The 18,957-nt window shown below is 41.2% G+C and overlaps 1 long non-coding RNA gene across 1 annotated transcript; it reads left to right on the top strand.

Moving 5' to 3' along the window:
• The first annotated feature begins 1,859 nt into the window (after nt 1-1,859).
• On the top strand, nt 1,860-17,043 carry LOC106558213. Its single transcript, XR_005383789.1, has 3 exons — nt 1,860-2,080; nt 14,485-14,563; nt 16,994-17,043. It is a non-coding gene; the product is annotated as an uncharacterized LOC106558213 (long non-coding RNA).
• Nucleotides 17,044-18,957: the final 1,914 nt, after the last annotated feature.

Genomic DNA, 18,957 nt, shown 5'->3' with positions numbered 1-18,957 from the left:
GTTGTGTCTTTTAGAAGGTGGGGTAGCTAGGCATGCCTGGGTGACTCAGTGGTTGAGCATCTGCCTGATCCTGGAGTTCCGGGATCGAGTCCCACATCGGGCTTCCTGCATGGAGCCTGCTTCTCCCACTGCCTGTGTCTCTGCCTCTCTCTCTCTGTCTCTCATAAATGAATGAATGAATAAATAAATAAATAAAATCTTTTTTTAAAAAAAGGAAAGTGGGTAGCAAGTTGATAAAAAAGAGAAGTACTAGAAGAGAAAAAGTTTAAATTATTTCCCACTTACAATCATGATGAAAACAGACATATTTCAGAGACAGATGCAAGTCTGGAAACATGATGGAATTGAAAGTAATTTTCCTGGGGCACCTGGCTGACTCAGTTGGTTAATCTGACTCTAGATCTCTGCTGAGGTTATGCTCTCAGGCTTATGAGATCAAGCCCTGTATGGGGCTCCACACTGGGTATGGACCCTGCCCAAGATTCTCCTAGGGCGCCTGGGTGGCTCAGTTGGTGAAGTGTCCAGCTCTTAATTTCGGCTCAGTTCATGATCTCAGGTGGCGGGATGAGGCTCTGCGCTGGGCTCGCACTCAGCTCAGTCTGCTCTCTCCGTCTTCTGCCCCTTCCCCCACTCACAGTGCATGGTGCATGCTGGCATGCTCTCTCAAAGTCTTTTTTTTAAAAAGATTCTCCCTCTGCCCCTCCCCCCTTAAAAGAAAGAAAAGAAAATGAGCAAGGTGTATTCTACATCCAAAAACAGATCTGCCCAACTGGAGTGGGAGATACTTAGGGGACTGTAACAGAAAATGTGTGAAACTGAGGTTGGGGCCAGACCAGCTGGCGTGGAAGAGCCCTTTTGGATTTTATCTTGGAAGTAGCAGTTACACTGAATTATTTTTTAGCAGGGAAAACAGTGATTTGTCGAAAATTTGGCTAGTAGATCCCATTTAAGAAGCGTTGACATTACTTCATATTTGCATACCCTATGACCTAACTTCTAGAAATGCGCAAATGCACTTGTGCTCCAAGAATGTTCATAGCCACATTACCCATAACATTGGAAACAATCCCAGCTGGTTGGCGGGAGAAGGGGTAAATAACTCTGGTGTGGCACACAACGGAATACCACATAACAACAAAATAAACGGGAAGAACATCAAGGGATGAGTTTTGGAACCATAAAGTTAAAGACCGGGATTAGCTTCAGGTATTAGGCCAGGGGTTGAGACCGGTGAGGCATATAGACCTACATGCAAACCACTGCGATGTTACAGGGCTGAATGGTTGGTTGGTTATATTTATCACACAATTATGTTTCATAACTAACATGTTACATGTAGACTTTTCATAATTCAAATAATATTTTTAAAAATTTCATCTGGCAGCAATGTGCACATGGATGGAGGAGGAAAAAACCAGAGCCTATGAAATCATTTAGGAAGAAGTTTTTATTAGGCATGGGGTAATGAAGGACAAGGCCATTTCAACCAGAGCTTTTTAAACCTATATTTTTTTAGCAACAGAGGCTTTGCCGCTATCCAAACAGAACTCTCTACAAGAGGGAAAAGTAAAGGTGCTCTGGTGGAAATTTGAGGTTGCTATTTTTCCCCTTTTCATCTCTTTCAGTGGAACAAGATTGAGCTCTCAATTTCCTTGTTACTTGACTGTGTTGATGATAGATAACGCACACAGAAGGAATCTAAAGCCCGCGAGCCCAGTTCCCCACGTATTGGTGGAATTCTTTGAGAGCATCACCAACTGCGTGGCTGTGTGAGCAGAGTTCCTTTGCGTGTGACTGCATCTGTTCCTTCTGAAGACCAAGCATTTGCCGTATCTCCCAGGGCCTCTGGAAACCGAAATGGTAAGGAATGATTTTTGCTCCTCCCCTCATTAACGGGGAGCAGGATCCAGCTATGTAGAAGAATGTACTATAGTTGGTAGTATGATACACCTGCGTGCTAGGTGCTGTGGCAGGGGCCAGGTGAGTGGCGTAATTCTCCTTGGGGCTGGGAGGCCAAGGGAGAGGCAGTGACATCTGAACCGGGCTTTGGAGTGCAGCCATCTGCCAGCGGAGAGAGAAGGTAAGATAAGGCCGTCGCAGGGAAAGGGACCAGCAAGGGCTAATAATAACAGTAAGGCGTGAAAGTGCCGCTGGTGTTCAGGGCACGGAGCGATCCAGGTTGGGCTGGATCACAGGGGCTGCGGCCCAGAGGGGCTGAGGAGGTGGCTGCCCAGCAGGGAAAGGACTTTATTCTGGAGGCAGTAGGGAGTCCTGGAGATTTTCAACAAACATGTTTTTCGGAGCTGTTTCTGTCCACAGTCTGGAGTACAGACTAGAAAGTGGAAAGAGACCGGAGACTGTGAGTCCTAACCAGGCACCAGATACAGATGCCCGGGCTGGATGGGCCAGGTGGAGGAGACAGCTCGGTGCACATTTCCACAGCCTAAAAGTAGCTTTTCTTTTGGATGACCTCCATTTGCAAGCGCGGGTCAAAACCTGAGCTGTACGATTGGAAGAAAGCAGTTTGCTACCTTATCTGACAATAGCATTCCGGGTGCATTGTGTTCAGGCCTGGAATAAGGAAGAAGACAAAGGTTAAGAGCCCTGATGGTTGCTTTTCAATCACTGGGGAGGCCACATAGCGTTGTAGTCAAAACAGCCTTGGGGAAAAAAAAAAAAAAAACCAGCCTTGGGAGTCAAAATTCTTGTGTTCAGACCATTGCCTTGCCACCTTTGGTAGCGTCTTGCGGAAAGTCACTTACACTCTGAGCTTCATCAAAAATAAGGGTGGCAACACTACCCCACAAGGGTTGTTTTGGAAGTCAGAGGAGAAAATGCACAGGTCGCCTTTACACTGTGCCTGAAACATCGTTTTCACGCAACTGGTAGTTCTAATTTTTAACTGCAGTTATTGCTCTAGAGCAATGAAGGAACTGCTCTGGGTTCAGCTCAGCTGCTCATCCTTACCAGCAAAATCCCTGGGTACTGGGCTGGTGAAAAACCCTACCTGGACGTGCATCCCTCTGTCCACTCTTTGCACCCTCTCCTAGCTCTAGCCTGCTCCAGTGTCACCCAGAAACCTGTCCAGTGAGGGCAGATTGTGGCGCATCTGGGGGAGACTCCACGGTCCCTTCTCTCGGCCACGGCGGCTGCCAGGCTGGCAGGAGAGCCTGCGTGCTAATGGGACAGCATGCCCGGAAGCAGATTGCTTCATGCACAGGGGATGGACCAGACTTGCTCCATCTTCAGGGGTCACGTGTGTGTAGATGGCGCTGGAGGGGGGACCCTCCTCGTCCGGCTTCAGGCTCCGCGTGAGCAGGTGTCACCCCTTCCGTGGGGCAGCAGAGATGAGGGGCCTCTTACGTAGCGGAACTCGCTCTGTTTTTCCTCCTTGCCTGGCTTCCCTTCTCACCCTTGCACTTACCATTCTTAGCCCTCGAATAGTCCTCTGAGGAATATTAGAAGTTGAAATGTGCATCTGTGTTCTGTCCCCATGTGGCACTCTGTTGTGGTTAAAATATTTTACAGTGTTGATAGTAATACCTTGCACTGCCGTTGCACCTCTCATCAGAGGATCTCTGAAAGCACTCCTAGATACTCACACCAAGCTTCGAAATACCCAGGAGGAGGAAAATGTGATTTAAACTGTGTGGTGAGAGGGAAAGAGATGGAGGTCCCCAAATGCTTTGCTCCGTGCCCAGAGCAGGGAGCCTAGGGTCATTAGTGCCTTCCTGCTAGTGACACACTGCGCCCTGAAGGTTGACCCCAGGGAGCGGCAGCCTTGGGGTCGTGGTTCTCCTCCACCAGCCTCTAGGTATAGGGCATCCCAGGAGGCTCGGCCCACGCTTCTCAGCTCTCACAGTCACAGGCTGGGTGGGAGAAGCCTTGCCTATCTGCTCCCCCCACCCCACTGTGAATAACCCTGGGGACACTATTCCTTCTGGAACCAGGGGTGCCTGAATCGGTAGCAGATCATAGCCGATACCAATGATTGCCCTGTCACCCTGACATTTATCTGACTCTAATGGACTTAGTCTCCTGCAGTGAGTTGCAAGTAGGGGGGGTGCCTGCCCCTTAAACCTCCAGGTCACAGCCCTGATGCAGCTCCCTCTCTCCTAAGGTGGCTAACGACATTCTCTGCACATACCACCCCTCATTGGCTTGGTGCTAAACTCTTTGTTTAGATTAGAAATAATCCTCATTCCAAACCCATTGCCCCCACCAAAACAGAAACCAAAAACAACAACAAAAGGTAACTTGGGGCGTTTCTCTCTTCTTGGTTATTCTTACTCCTTTATCATTACCACCTGTGTCATAAAAAGCATTGTGGTTTTGTCCCTATTCCTGCAGGCAGGTGTCATGTTAATCATAATTCAGGCTGGCATCCTGCCTAAGTTTGTTCTCCTATTGTCCATCTGGCCCCACCGAGACCTTCCTTTTTTTTTTTTTTTTTTTTAAATTTATGATAGTCACACAGAGAGAGAGAAAGAGAGGCAGAGACACAGACAAGGAGAAGCAGGCTCCATGCACCGGGAGCCTGACGTGGGACTCGATCCCGGGTCTCCAGGATCGCACCCTGGGCCAAAGGCAGGCGCTAAACCACTGCGCCACCCAGGGATCCCGAGACCTTCCATTTTTGATGTGCCGTTCTAAGCAGGCTGCCTCATCCGCAATGGGCAACACTTGCCCTCAACCTTCCTTATGCTTCTGTAGGCCACACCCATTGCACTCCTTGCCCACAGTCAATTCCACATTAATACAATATGTCAAACAACTACTGAAGATCTATATGCAAAATAAGTCCCCCAGGTCTTTAGTTCCTTGGCCATGTAGATATCATTAGTCTCTTCTCAGGTAAGTATTAATTTAATTTTTGAATAGCTAATATGTGCCAATGGTTCAAAATCTAAAAATATATACTAAACAGCATACAGAGAAAATCTCCCTCTTACCCACAGCCTTCTCACCCCTGGCAACATTTAGTCACTATTATTTGTTGTGTATCCTTCCAATGTTTCTTTATATGCTCAAAACCAATACAACTCTATCATCCAATATCCTACCTTCTACAATCAAGATCAAGTTCTGCACTTTGCTTTTTTAAGTTTTTTATTTTTTATTTTTCTTTTGTTTTAATTTTTATTTATTTATGGTAGTCACACACACAGAGAGAGAGAGAGAGGCAGAGACACAGGCAGAGGGAGAAGCAGGCTCCATGCACCGGGAGCCCGACGTGGGATTCGATCCCGGGTCTCCAGGATCACGCCCTGGGCCAAAGGCAGACGCTAAACCGCTGCGCCACCCAGGGATCCCTGATTTTTTTATTTTTCTTAAGGATTTTATTTATTCATTCGTGAGAACACACAGAGAGAGACAGAGACACAGGCAGAGAGAGAAGGAGGCTCCATTCAGGGATCCTGATGTGGGACTCAATCTCTAGACTCCAGAATCACACCCTGAGCCAAAGGCAGACACTCCACCACTCAGCCACCCAGGCACCCCTGCTTTTTTTTATTTAACTGTGTATCTTCGAGATCCTTCTATAACAATATACAGGAAGGGGCAGCCCGGGTGGCTCAGCGGTTTAGTGCCTGCCTTCCACCCAGGGCCTGATCCTGGAGACCCAGGATCAAGTCCTGCATTGGGCTCCCTGCATGGGGCCTGCTTCTTCCTCTGCCTGTCTCTCTCTCTCTGTCTCTCATGAGTAATAAATAAAATCTTAAAAAAAAAAAAAAAAACAATATACAGGGAGTTTCCTTATTCTGTTTCACAGCTGCAAGGTATTCCATTTGTCCTACTAAATGGACATAACTTATTTAACCAGACTCTTATTGGTGGACATTTATTTTCAAAGCCTTACTATGACCAAAAAAAGGGGGAGAGGTGCAGCAAAAAACCTGACAGTATTTCATTTTGCACATACACAATTCTGTGAGGATAAATTCCTAAGAAGTAAATTGCTTGGTGAGAGGCTATCTAATAATGCATTATTGAAAAAGTAACCTAAAAACACATTTGAAGGTATAACTCACATTTATAAAGCATTTTTATGATGTGCTGGTATTTTATCACCAATGGAGGAACTACCAATATTGTCCTCACAGAAATTTGAGAGAACTGAGAATATGAAAGTGACTTCCACACAGTCATACTTCTCATAGTTGTTAGGACCAAAACTGAAACCAGGAATTTTCATTCCAAAAATTCTCTCCTTTCTATATATAATGCTGCCTCCTGAAGTAGCAAGGCAGGGGAAACGGCAATTTTACTCATCCAGAACTTACCATTTTCTGAAAATGTCCCCTCCTTGGTTGAATATCTCATCACTGTTTGAGAACTTCACCTGGAGAACTTAATGGGACCATAGCCCCCACACTTGTTTGGCCAGAGAATCGCAGTTGAGCTATTTGCTCGACCACCCTACTTAGTGTAACTTAAGGCGGAGTTGGAACCTTGGAAATAAAAACCATTCTGTTCAGAATGGGGTTAACATTAAAACACCCGCCAGAGGAACCTGGACGTCTCAGTTGGTTGGATGTCTGACTTGACTCTTGATTTTGCCTCAGGTCTTGATCTCAGGGTCGTGAGTTTGGGTCTAACATGGAGCCTACCAAAAAACAAAACAAATTAAAAAACACCCTCCAGACAAACTGATCTTCTGGTGGCCTTATTTCCAGAATAAGATCATTCTCTTAAAACCTTAAGAGAAATGCCACGTTTCAACATTGATGAAGAATTTGTTAATTTCCCAGATGAAGACTGGGATTGGGCAGGGGGTATGTAGTGGAGCAGGCCACGTGATACTTCCCAAAAGGACTTCTGAAATCTCTGATATTTGGGAAAAATTAGATTCAATGATGGTTATTAGGTCTTTTAAGTAGAAGGGTAAAATTTCACACTTCCTATGGAGAATTGTGGAGACAGATTAAGAGAAAAGATATGACTCATCGAGGCCAATATTTATTTCTCTATAAAAACTGAAAGAATTTGTTAAAGACAACTTCCAGGGGCACCTAGATGGCTCAGTCAGTTGAGCAACCAACTCTTGATCTCAGCACAGTTCTTGATCTCAGGGTCCTGAGTTCAAGTCCCGCATAGGGCTCCACACTGGGCATGGAGCCTAATTAAAAAATAAAAATAAAAAATAAAGACAACTTCCACAGAGAACAAACTGATGCTTGCTGGAGTGACGGGGTGGGGGATGGCCAATGGGTGAAGGGGAGTAGGAGATACAGGATGAATGAGTCCTAGGAATGAAAGGTACAGCCTAAGGAATAGAGTCAATGATATTGCAACAGTGTTGTATGGTGACAGATGGTAGCTACCCTTGTGGTGAGCACAGCATGACGTATGAAGGTGTCCAGTCACTATGCCCTACAGCTGAAACTAGTATGTGTCAACTACTAACTTTTTTAAAAAGGCAATTTCCTCAACTCTGCCTTAAATATTTTATTTCTTATATATTTTGCAGACTTATTATTTGTTAATGTAATTCTGCTTTCAAAAAATCTGACTTAAATGAATGTATAAAAAAGTTAAAAACCACGCAGGGGAATATCCACATAAGAAAACCTTGTGGGCAAAATAATTTGTCCTTTCTTCAATTCAAATAACATACACACATGCCCAGAAATTTGATTTCGTTATTAAAACAAAAGTGGTTTGTTCTCTTAGACACTAATAGAATCCACAGAAAAAGATATCAACACCTTAATGATGACTTCTTGATTCACAGTGAAAGATGTACCTGTCACTCAAATCAGAATACTCATATTGATTTGACTGGTGTGTTTCTCCTGGTGTGAAAAGCACAGGGAAGCCAAATCATAATGACAATGGTTCTTGATGGGCAGGGACCCAGATAAAAGGAGTTTGGTGCATCTCTCCCCAAAAAGAAATGCATACCAGTGGCTAAGAAGTCCCAGATGTGTATATAATACACATCGTCTTCTTTATTCATGTATCTGTTGATGGACATCCAGGCTCTTTCCACAATTTGACTATTGTGGACATTGCTGTTATAAACATTGGGGTGGTATATATGTACACTGGAATATTACTTAGCCACCAAAAGGATTAAATCTTACCATTTACATAGATGTGGATGGACTAGAGGGTAATAAGCTGAGTGAAATAACTCAATCAGAGAAAGACAGTTATCATGGTTTCACTCATGTGGCATATAAGAACAACGCAGAGGATTGTAGGAGATGGAAGGGAAAACTTGGTGTGAAAAAATTAGAGGGAGGGAAACCATAAGAGATTCTTAACTGTAGCAAAGAGGGTTTCTGGAGAAGAGGTGGGGGGGATGGGGTGACCTGATAACAGATATTAAGGTGGGCACATGATGTGATGAGCTCTGGGTCTTATATGCAACTAATGAATGACTGACCTCTACATCTGAAACCTACTGTACTATAATGTACTATATGTTGGCTAATTGAATTTAAGTAAAAAAATAAATAAATAAAGACCCCCAAATGACTGAAATCATGCTACCAATTTTCTCTCCTGAGATTTCCTACTTTCTATGTTTCATTTGCTTGGCCCCATTTTAATAACATATTCTTTCGATTTATTAAAACCACTATGAAGTTATTTTCCCTAAACGTTCCTAATGATAGGAATCACCTGGAGTGCTTGACAAACACATATTTCTGAATAGAACTTTTAAGAGAAAGGCCTGGCATTCTGTATATTTAACAAACATCCAGGTAATTTTTACCAGGAGGGTTTGGGAACAATTAGTTCTGTGTATCTCCAAATGCAATGTTCCTACAAAGCACCTGCTCCTTATTCCATTGGTCTAGAGAGGGTCCTAGATTCTCCATCTCTAACAAGCTCCCAGGCTGCTTGCCAGGGGACCCACCGCATTTTGAGTAACAGGAGGCAGTGGTTGTCAAAAAGACACTCCTGGGCCAGTGGTCTGGGCAGTAGCTCAGAACCTTTTAGAAATGCAAATTCCCAGCCTACACATAATGAATCAGAAACACTGGGATGCAACCCAGCAATCTGTTTTAACAAGGTCTCCAGGTGAGATTTTGGTGCATACTGAAATTCAAGAACCACCAATCTATACTTATGTTTAGCTGCCTCTTACTGCTTCTGATTAGGAAGTTATTTCATTTGAGATGAACCTTTGCACATTTCTGATTTTATTCACGTCGAATGCCTTTAGATAGTTTAACTCCATTTGGGGTAATATCTTACTAGCACTTTTGTCAAGTGTTCGGGAAATATTGACAAGAAACTCAGACTATTTCGGGGGAACTTGTTCCTTGTTTTCTTTAAATTTAATTTGTATCAACACAAGGTAATAGGTCAGAGCAGGGTTCACAAATGTGTAAAGGGACCAAACATTCAGAGAACACCTTTAAACGAAGTGGCAGGGTTTCGGGGAGAAGGTCTGGTTTCAGAAAGCTGTACCTCAGCTCCACCCAGTGGGTGCCAGGCCAGGTGGGGACTCGGGCCCAGACGGGCCACATCTTCCAATTGCTTACAAGAAGACAGAAAGCCAACTTTTCACATGAAATCTCTCGATTTTTAAATGTTGGCAAACTATTCAGATCTGTCGTAAATATTCTATATGCCTAACAAGCTAGGCTTCCGATAGCAACTCCACGTTGGAGGGACTAGTTATTGATTCACTGGCCTGGCTCCTGCTCCATGTGTCACTGTCTGTCTCAGAAACAAGAGAAAGCCAGCTGTCCACTGGAGGTCCACTGCTATGAAAACCAAACCCAAACCATCGACCACGCTCCTCTGAAAGGTCAGGCATTTCTTCTCTCTCAGTAGCTACCTGAGCAGCCACGGGTTTGAGCTCATCGAGATACATAGAACATTTTTCATTGGAAAATGGACAGTGTCACACTGTATGATCTGTCTGGAAGCAAAGAGTATCTAAGAGTCAGGATAGCTCTGCCGAGGGGCAGATCCAGAGTATGTGAGTCCTGAGGCTTTTACAAAGGGGAGGGACTTTATTTAAGAAAAATATGAAAAAGAAAAAAAAAAGAAAAGAAAAAAAAAAAAAAGAAAAATATGTGAAGTTAGAAAGACAAAGTGGATACCAGGGGATTTATTTTACAACAATTTGTTAGGGTGTTCACTTACATTTTTTAATAGTTTTACATATATTACATAATTTGACAAAACGTTTATCCCTTTTCTAAGTCAGCAAAAATATACATTTAATTGGGTAAAGTAATTCTTCAATAAACATTTGTTGAATGAATGTACAAATAAATGAATGATTTCAAAATCTATTCAGTCAATATTTATCAAGGGCCCAAAAGTGTAAGGATCCCTGCTAGACATTGCATTATTAAATACATTGTATTTAAGTAGAAGAAGTAAAAAAAAAATTTTTTTTTTTTTAGAGAGAGAGCTCATGCAGACACAAGGGCAGAGGCGGGGCAGCGAGAAGAGAATCCTAAGCAGGCTCCACGCCCAGGGACTCAACCTTACTCACCACCCTGAGATCATGACCTGGAGCCCATATCAAGGGTTGGATGCTTGACCAACTGAACTACCCAGGCACCCCTACGTATAATGAACGAAATAAAATAGGGGTACCAGGCTGGCTCAGTAGAGAATGTGACTCTTGACTCAAGGTGGTGGGTTCAAGCCCCACACTGGATGTAGATCTTACTAAAAAAAAGAAAATAATTATGTTTTATTTCATCATTTTTAAAAGTTAATCTTATTTTTTTTACTATTGTGTTATATGTAAAACTAAAAAGATAAAATATAAATATTGTTTTATATATAAGCTGGATGCAGCCTTTAAAAAGAAAATATTTAAATTTAATGCCATTAACTGTTATTTTTAGCTTTAAAAAATTTTAGTGGGTGGGGTTGGGGGGTGACTGGGTGACGGGCACTGAGGGGGGCACTTGATGGGATGAGCACTGGGTGTTATTATATATGTTGGCAAATTGAACACCAATAAAAAATAAATTAAAAAGTAAAAATAAAAAATTTTAATATACAGTCATACAATTTTTTTAAATGTTAGGTAGAGGGAACAGAACAACCAAAGAAATTGGTATTTATTTAATATATTCTAAAGACCAGGTAAATACTATTTTTAAAATCATGTGTAGCTGAGTGAAGTAAGTCAGTCAGAGAAGGACAAACATTATATGTTCTCATTCATTTGGGGAATATAAATAATAGTGAAAGGGAAAATAAGGGAAGGGAGAAGAAATGTGTGGGAAATATCAGAAAGGGAGACAGAACATAAAGACTGCTAACTCTGGGAAACGAACTAGGGGTGGTAGAAGGGGAGGAGGGCGGGGGGTGGGAGTGAATGGGTGACGGGCACTGGGTGTTATTCTGTATGTTAGTAAATTGAACACCAATAAAAAAATAAATTAAAAAAAAATAAAATCATGTGTAATTCCACACACTAACATAACCACCATTATTATTCTATTTCCTTCAATCTTTTATTTATAGGTACACTTTTTACAAAGTTAAAGTCAGACTATCCAGGGGCACCTGGGTAGCTTAGTTGGTTAAATGCATGACTTTTGATTTTGGCTCAGGTCATGATCTCAGGGTTGTGAGATTGAGCCCTGCATCAGGCTTGTGCTTGGTAGAGTCTGCTTGAGATTCTCTCTATCCCTCTCCCAAGCCATCCCCCTCCCTGCCACCACTTGGGCTTGCTCTCTCTCAAATAAATAAATAAGTATTCTTTAAAAAATCATATTCTCCATAGAATTTCAACCCTGATTATTTGTTCCTAACACACATAAGCATTTTCTATGTTGGTACATGGTCTTCATAATTCTTATTTTAAAAACTGCATAATTATTCCTTAGCTATTCCCAGTAAATGGATAAAATATAATTTATATAACCATGCTTCTAATCTTAGATTATTTATTTTTTATTTTTGCTATTATAAAATAATGCAGCACTTAACATTTTGATGTACATAGCTTTCTTTATTCATATTATGGTCCTATGCCTGAGGATATACATATCCCTCAATTTTCTTTTCCCATGTATTTCATTTGTGCACTCTAAAAAAGAACCAGGATTAGAGTTGAAGTGAGAGAAGGAAGCAGGTGGGGAGATGGTACAAAAGGGACCATCCCTGTATGGATATATTCAAAATTATTCACCTTGATTGGATCCAAGACAGAACTTCGATCTTTTGCATTAAAATTCATAGGACACATTTTTCTCCTATCAGGGATGTTCTTGTACATTTCTTTGACCCCCATGGATATTGTGCCAAAACCAACAGAGTAGGTCATTCTCTGGAGAATCCTTTCCTCGGGTTGTCAGAAATTATGATAGCTATCAAGAGAGATTTTTAGTAGCCAAATGTTGCAGATTTGCAATTGCCTAATTATGCTCTATATGACATTTCATTCCAATTTAATAGAAGAAATTGAACATCTATATTGTTTCTATTTATCAAAAACCTGAACAAGTGGTGTGGTGATTATTTTTCTGATCTGTGAATCTAATTATGTGAAAAGTCATAAAAAGCTTTTATTATACATTTACTTAATTTTCTGTGAAATCTGGGCATAAGAATGGGCAAAACACTCAAAGGCAGGCATAAACAAAACACAATCCCTCTCCCCAAGCAGTTTATAATTTTTTAGGAAATCAGGAACATAGACCTGAGTCAATTAACCTTCTAAGTAAAATTCATGTTCTTAAAAAAAATGTACAAGGCACTCTGAGGAAATATTAACATGAACTGGATGCTTAAAGATATTAAGGAATTATGGTTACTTTTTGGGGAAGTTCATGGTATTGTATTTTTTTTCTAAAATCCCCTTCTTTTAGAGATGTGGAAATACATATGAACAAAATATACTATATCCTAGATTTGCATAAAAATTCTTCAGGCCATCGGAATGGATGGGGTATAGTTGAGACAAGGCTGGCTTGGAGTTGGTAATTGTAGAAGTTGGGCTATGGGTACATTTGGGTGATTTGGTATACTTTTGTATATATTTAAAAACCCTTATAAATTATTTACAACCTTATTTAGCTTTCCTTTGACTGTGAAATCTAAGCACTAAATATGACTGGAGCCTCAATGTTCCACCAAGCAGCACACTGGACTCTCTCAACCTCTGTATCCTACCCATCTGGCCTGCTTGGTCTTTCTTTCCGGCCTCCACCCAACTTGGTTGGTCAGCTCACAGGGTCTGCCCTGCATTACTTACAGGCCCCCACTTGAAAGGAAGATGTTGACAAAGGTTGGGTAGCGAGAAATCATGCTTACTTTGACCCCTGCTTGAACTTTAAAAATCTATGTTTATTTGGGACTAAAACAGAAATGATTCATCTTATGAATTTCCTCAGGGCCAGCGGGATCCTGAGTTCTCTTAGATGAATTTATTCGCTCTAAGCTCTAATTGAAACCACAATGTAGAAGCTGGTTGGCTCTCCTCTTATATATTCTATCTGGTAGAAGCAGCAACATCTGCCAGCATCTCAATTCCTGCTTCCTTGGCATTGGGTTGAATTAATCAATAGAGTGTATAACTAACACACAAAAAAAGCCCAATAAAAAAATCTTCCAGTAAAGCAAATGGAAAATTACAAAATAAAAGCTTAATTTTTCTGCAGTTTTTCAAGTAAGGTAAAAGAGATTCATGTTTCTTTTGATTTGAATTGTTTTGAATTAAAATTGAAACTAATAGTATAAACCTGCGATATTCTCAGGAGCCATTTCTTTTGTTATTTTCCCTCTTTGTTGAAACTGTTGCCCCTTCATTCATTGAATTATATCTCTGTAATTACCCAAGTCACTGCTATTAAATAGAAAATCTGATGCCACCATTTTTAAATTTTAGATTCATAGTGTACAGGATGATCTCATCAATGAGAAGAAAGTAAATTTTTAATATTTTGAAGGCTGTTTCTAACATCTATTCTAATATAAATATGCAGTGTAGTGGTTCCCAACCTCTTTACCTTTTAGATTCTCCTTAATTATTTCTATCAACAGGGACTTTTGGCATTAAAACAATTTTTTCCTCCAACAAAACCACATGTATTTATTAACAAGTCATCAAGTAATTTCTCCATTTTTTAAAAGTAATCAAAGAGCACATGTAGTTCATAATAGGCTTGGAATAATATGTATTACCACCTTGAACTAAAATAGCCCCAGCTAAAAGGAAAGAATTTCAATTCATTAGCAATAGAAAGCTTTTTTTTTTTCTTTAGCTAAGCCATTTCTGTTAGACTTTTTTACATACTGAAAATGGTCTGTGGTCTATATTACTACCTTTGCAAACTATAGTTGGGGTAATAGCTCTACTCATTAAATTATATCATTCAGAGCTCCTATAAAAGAGCCTTGGTAGCAAAAAAATAATAGGTTTTCTTAAAGATGATTTTTTCCCCTTCTCATTGATAGGCATTATTACACATAAAACTGCATGAACTAGTAAATTTTTTGGGTATATGCTTTCTTACATTCTTTTCTTTCTGTGTTTTCTTGCTGTAGAATGATTGTCCCTGGCTGTTGCTGGAGAGAAGAGACATCCTGAGGCTGACATGTGGACGTGAGCTCACCAGACAGGCAGGTGGTAAAATGAGTGGTTTATTTTGAAGCCCTTTATCTCCCTACCAACCACCTCTTCTCCCCCTTGAGTTTTCAGTCCGGTTCAATTCAGTTCATTGCATGGAGTGGTAGGCCAGTAGAAAATATTTTAGGAGACCTAATAATGACACATGGTCCCTGCCTTGGAGGACATACAGTCTAGTCATTAGTTGAGAAAAATGATGTGGGCAGAAATATCTAAGTTGAGAGGGAAAATGAGCCAAGTGTTCTAGGGATTTTGAACAGCCTTCTTGGGCTGAACAGGTGTGCGTGTGTGTGTGTGTGTGTGTGTGTGTGTGTGTGTAGGGGGTTGTCACTTCTAGCTATAGGGGCTGGGGAGCTTGATGGAGGAACTGGGTGTTGAAAGAAGAGAAGGCTCCCAGAAGGCAAAGATAGGGAGATGGGGACAAGAGTAATCCCAACACAGAGGCAGAAGAACCAGGAGGTCTCTCTTGTCTATCTCTGGTTCCAGGGAATTGGTCTCACACAATTGTGTGAGCTGGTTAAGCAGTCCTATGAGGTGTTGCCTCCATGTCTAGTGCTGGAACTTAAAGGTCACCACAGGCAGTCAGGAAGGGATAATGGATGTAGAGGAGATCAAGAGAAGGCTGGAAGCCACAAATATGAGGTGGAATTCCCCAAGAATGGGCCGAAAGCTGTGTCTGTTCTTGTGACCTCTGATCTTGGTATCAAGGATATTCCACAGAAGCTTAGACTCTGTCACAGAGCCGAACACAAATGCCTGGCTCAGGAGTTGGAGGAGCTGAAGGAAGAATCCAGGGCAAAGAAGAGAAGCTGCAGGCTTAGTTGCGATTTCATGCCAATGAGGTGAATCAGCACATCAACCACATTTGGCTGAGCTCACATTTGTGAGCCACAAAATGGCTGTTTCCCTCTGCCCTCCACATCTCCAAGAATCTGCCTTATGGCCCACCCTGATAGAAAACATGCAAGAGAGATGCCTGGGTGGCTCGGTGGTTGAGGGTCTGCCTTCAGCTCAGGTCGTGATCCTGGGGTCCTGGGATGGAGCCCCTTATTGGGCTCCCCATAGGGAGCCTGCTTCTCCCTCTGCCTATGTCTCTGCCTCTCTCTGTGTGTCTCTCATGAATAAATAAATAAAATCTTAAAAGAAAAAAAAAAAAAAGGAAAGAAAACACACAAGAAAGGGAACTCAGGGAAATACAGGTCAGATGCATTCCAAGCCATCACAAGCTGTATCAGAGTATGGAGCTTTGGAAAATTAAGCTCAAGAGTTGAGATGATATCAACATTAAGTGCCCACTGGAATTTTTTGAGCCAAAGGAACAACAGTGACGCTGACCTTAAGGACAATGAAGTGGTGAGCAGGACAGATTGGAGGGCCTAACTCGGGAGCTCAGAATGCTGGTGAGTGGTTGAGAGGGGATTCAGGAGGTTGAAGTTGAAAAGGAAGTAGCCAAGCCATGCCTAGAAATTTTGCTGCCTCGGCCAGGGCACAAAGCTTGCTTTTGTGTGTTTGGGGAAGAGAGTAGATCTACATACAAAGCATTGCCTGCCCTTGACATTGGTTCACTTGTCCCATCCATTTTCTTCAGCCTTAAAAATTTCAATATGCTGGGTCAAAATTCTGAGCTTGTGACCCTAGAAGTGTGAGGTTCTAAAGAGAGATTAGTGAAAAAAAAATAAAAAAAAATAAAGAGAGATTAGTGGATATTTGTCATGTTTTATGGCACCCCACAATAGCATTGAAAATCCTTTCTGTGTTTGGGAAATTTTCCACATGAAGTTATCCTGCTAGGAGACAGTATATCACTCTGGTGGCTTGTTTTTAACTTGGGGAGACTCCGATTTGTAAGGAATCAGGAAGAAACAGAGCCAAACAGAATCACCTTTTTATGACTGAATAGTATCCTGTTACATGGATATACCACATTTTCTTTATCAATTCAACAATTGATAAACATTTGAACTTTTCCAGTTTTTGTCTGTCATGTACAATGCTGCTCTAAATATTCTTGTACATGTCTTCTGGATAAACATCTACTAGTGCAATTGCTGGGTCATAAGGTAACTTTCAGTTTTGAGAAACTGCCAAACTATTTTCTAACAGTTTCCAGCTTACACTTCCATCAGCAGTGCATGACGATTGGGTTTCTCTACATGTTCACCCAAAGTTGGAAAAACCCATCATTTTAATTATTGCCATTCTTGTGGATGTGTGGTGTTCTCTTGTGGTTCTAATTTGCATTTCCCCAATGACCAATGATGCTGAATTGCCATATAAATACTAGGATCAACTCATCAACTTCTACAAAGCTTACTGAGATTTTGATAGGGAATGCTCTGAATCTGTACAACAATTTGGGGGAGATATGCCATCCTAACTATTGAGTCTTTCAATCCATGAACATAGGGTATTTATCCATTTATTTAGATCTTCTATAATTTCTCTCAGCAATGGGACGCCTGGGTGACTCAGCAGTTGAGCATCTGTCTTCGGTTTGGAGCGTGATCCCGGAGTCCCAGGATCGAGTCCCACATCAGGATCCTTGCATGGAATCTCCTTCTCCCTCTGCCTATGTCTCTGCCTCTCTCTGTGTGTCTCTCATGAATAAATAAATAAAATCTTTAAAAAAATTTTCTCTCAGCAATGTTTTATAATTTTCAGGGTACAAATCTTTCACTTTTGTCAAATTTATTCCCAAGTATTTTATTTTTTGATACTATTGTGAGTGAAATTATTTTCTTAATTTTAGATTGCTTGCTGCTAGTATATAGAAACACATCTTTAAAATACTGACCTTGGGATACCTGGGTGGTTCAGTTGGTTAAGTGTCTGTCTTTAATTCCAGGCTCCTGCTTCTCCCTCTCCCTCTTCCTGCCAATCCCCCAGCTTGTGCTCTATCTCTGTGTCAAATAAATAAATAAAATCTTTAAAAAATAATAAATAAAATTCTGATCTTGTATCCAGTGGCCTTAATGAACTTATTTTTGTGTTCTAGAAGCTTTAGGCAGGGGGCAGGGGACTCCTTAGAGTGTTCTATGTATAGGAAGGACTACAACATCTGAGAATAAAGACAGTTTTACCTCTTTTTTTTCTAATCTAGATATCTTAAATTTTTTTTTTTTCTTATTGAACTGGCTAGAACCTCAGTTCAAGGTTGATTAGAGGTGTCAAGAGCAAATATCTTTGCCTTGTTCCCATTATAGGAAGAAGCATTCAGTCTTCCACAATTAAGTATGATAATAGCACTAGGTTTGTTTTGTTTTGTTTTGTTTTTGTAGATGCCCTTTATTAGGTAAGGAACTTCTCTTATATTCCTAGTTTGTTGAGAATTTTTACCATGAATGGATGTTAGGTTTTGTTCAATGCTTTTTCTGCATCTACTGAGATGATTGTATTGCTTTTGTCTTAATCCTTTTTTTAATTTTTTTTTTTAAGATTTGATTTTATTTATTCATGAGAGATACAGAGAGAGAGAGAGGCAGAGACACAGGCAGAGGGAGGAGCAGGCTCCATGCAGGAGCCCGATGTGGGACTCGATCCCTGGTCTCCAGGATCACTCCCTGGGCCGAAGGCAGGCATCAAACCGCTGAGCCACCCAGGGATCCCCTGTCTTAATCCTTTTAATATGGTATGTTACATTAACTGATTTTCAACTATTAAACCAACCTTGCATTCCTGGGCATACATAATCATGGTATATAATTCTTTCATATGTTATTGAATTTGGTTTGCTAATATTTTTTAAAATTTATTTATGATAGTCACAGATAGAGAGAGAGAGAGAGAGAGAGAGAGGCAGAGACACAGGCAGAGGGAGAAGCAGGCTCCATGCACTGGGAGCCCGACGTGGGATTTGATCCCGGGTCTCCAGGATCGCGCCCTGGGCCAAAGGCAGGCGCCAAACCGCCGCGCCACCCAGGGATCCCTGGTTTGCTAATATTTTTAAAAGGCTTTTGCATTTATGTATTAGTCTGCAGTTTTATTTTCTTTGATCTGTTCTTGGTTTCACATCAGGAAAGTGATGCCCTCATGGAATTCACAGCACCTGCCTTGCTTCCATAGACATGTAAATAGAGTTTGCATCATTGTAATTTTTGCCTTATTTCTTTTTTTTCCTTTTGAGAAACAAGTTTCATAAGTTATTTTTAAAATGGAAACTAGGTCATATCTACTGGTTTGACCACAAAAATCTAATAGATATTTCACCTGAGAACCCATGTAGGTCCTCTCTAGGGATGCTGTCTATTGCAGAGACAGATGGCATGCCAGGACCTAAGTACCTCAAAGTCAAACTTCCTAATATATTACAGACAGAAGCGAAAGTTGCCACCTTCTTTTTCTCTTCTGTAGTGTAAAGGGATAGAAAAATGTCTCCCGAGTAGTCATTGACC

The sequence above is a fragment of the Canis lupus genome, chromosome 34, assembly GCF_011100685.1.
Source record: "Canis lupus familiaris isolate Mischka breed German Shepherd chromosome 34, alternate assembly UU_Cfam_GSD_1.0, whole genome shotgun sequence".
Classification (NCBI taxonomy): Eukaryota; Metazoa; Chordata; class Mammalia; order Carnivora; family Canidae; genus Canis; species Canis lupus.
The sequence above is the reverse complement of the archived record's forward strand: the minus strand, read 5'-3'. Positions and strand labels throughout refer to the sequence as shown.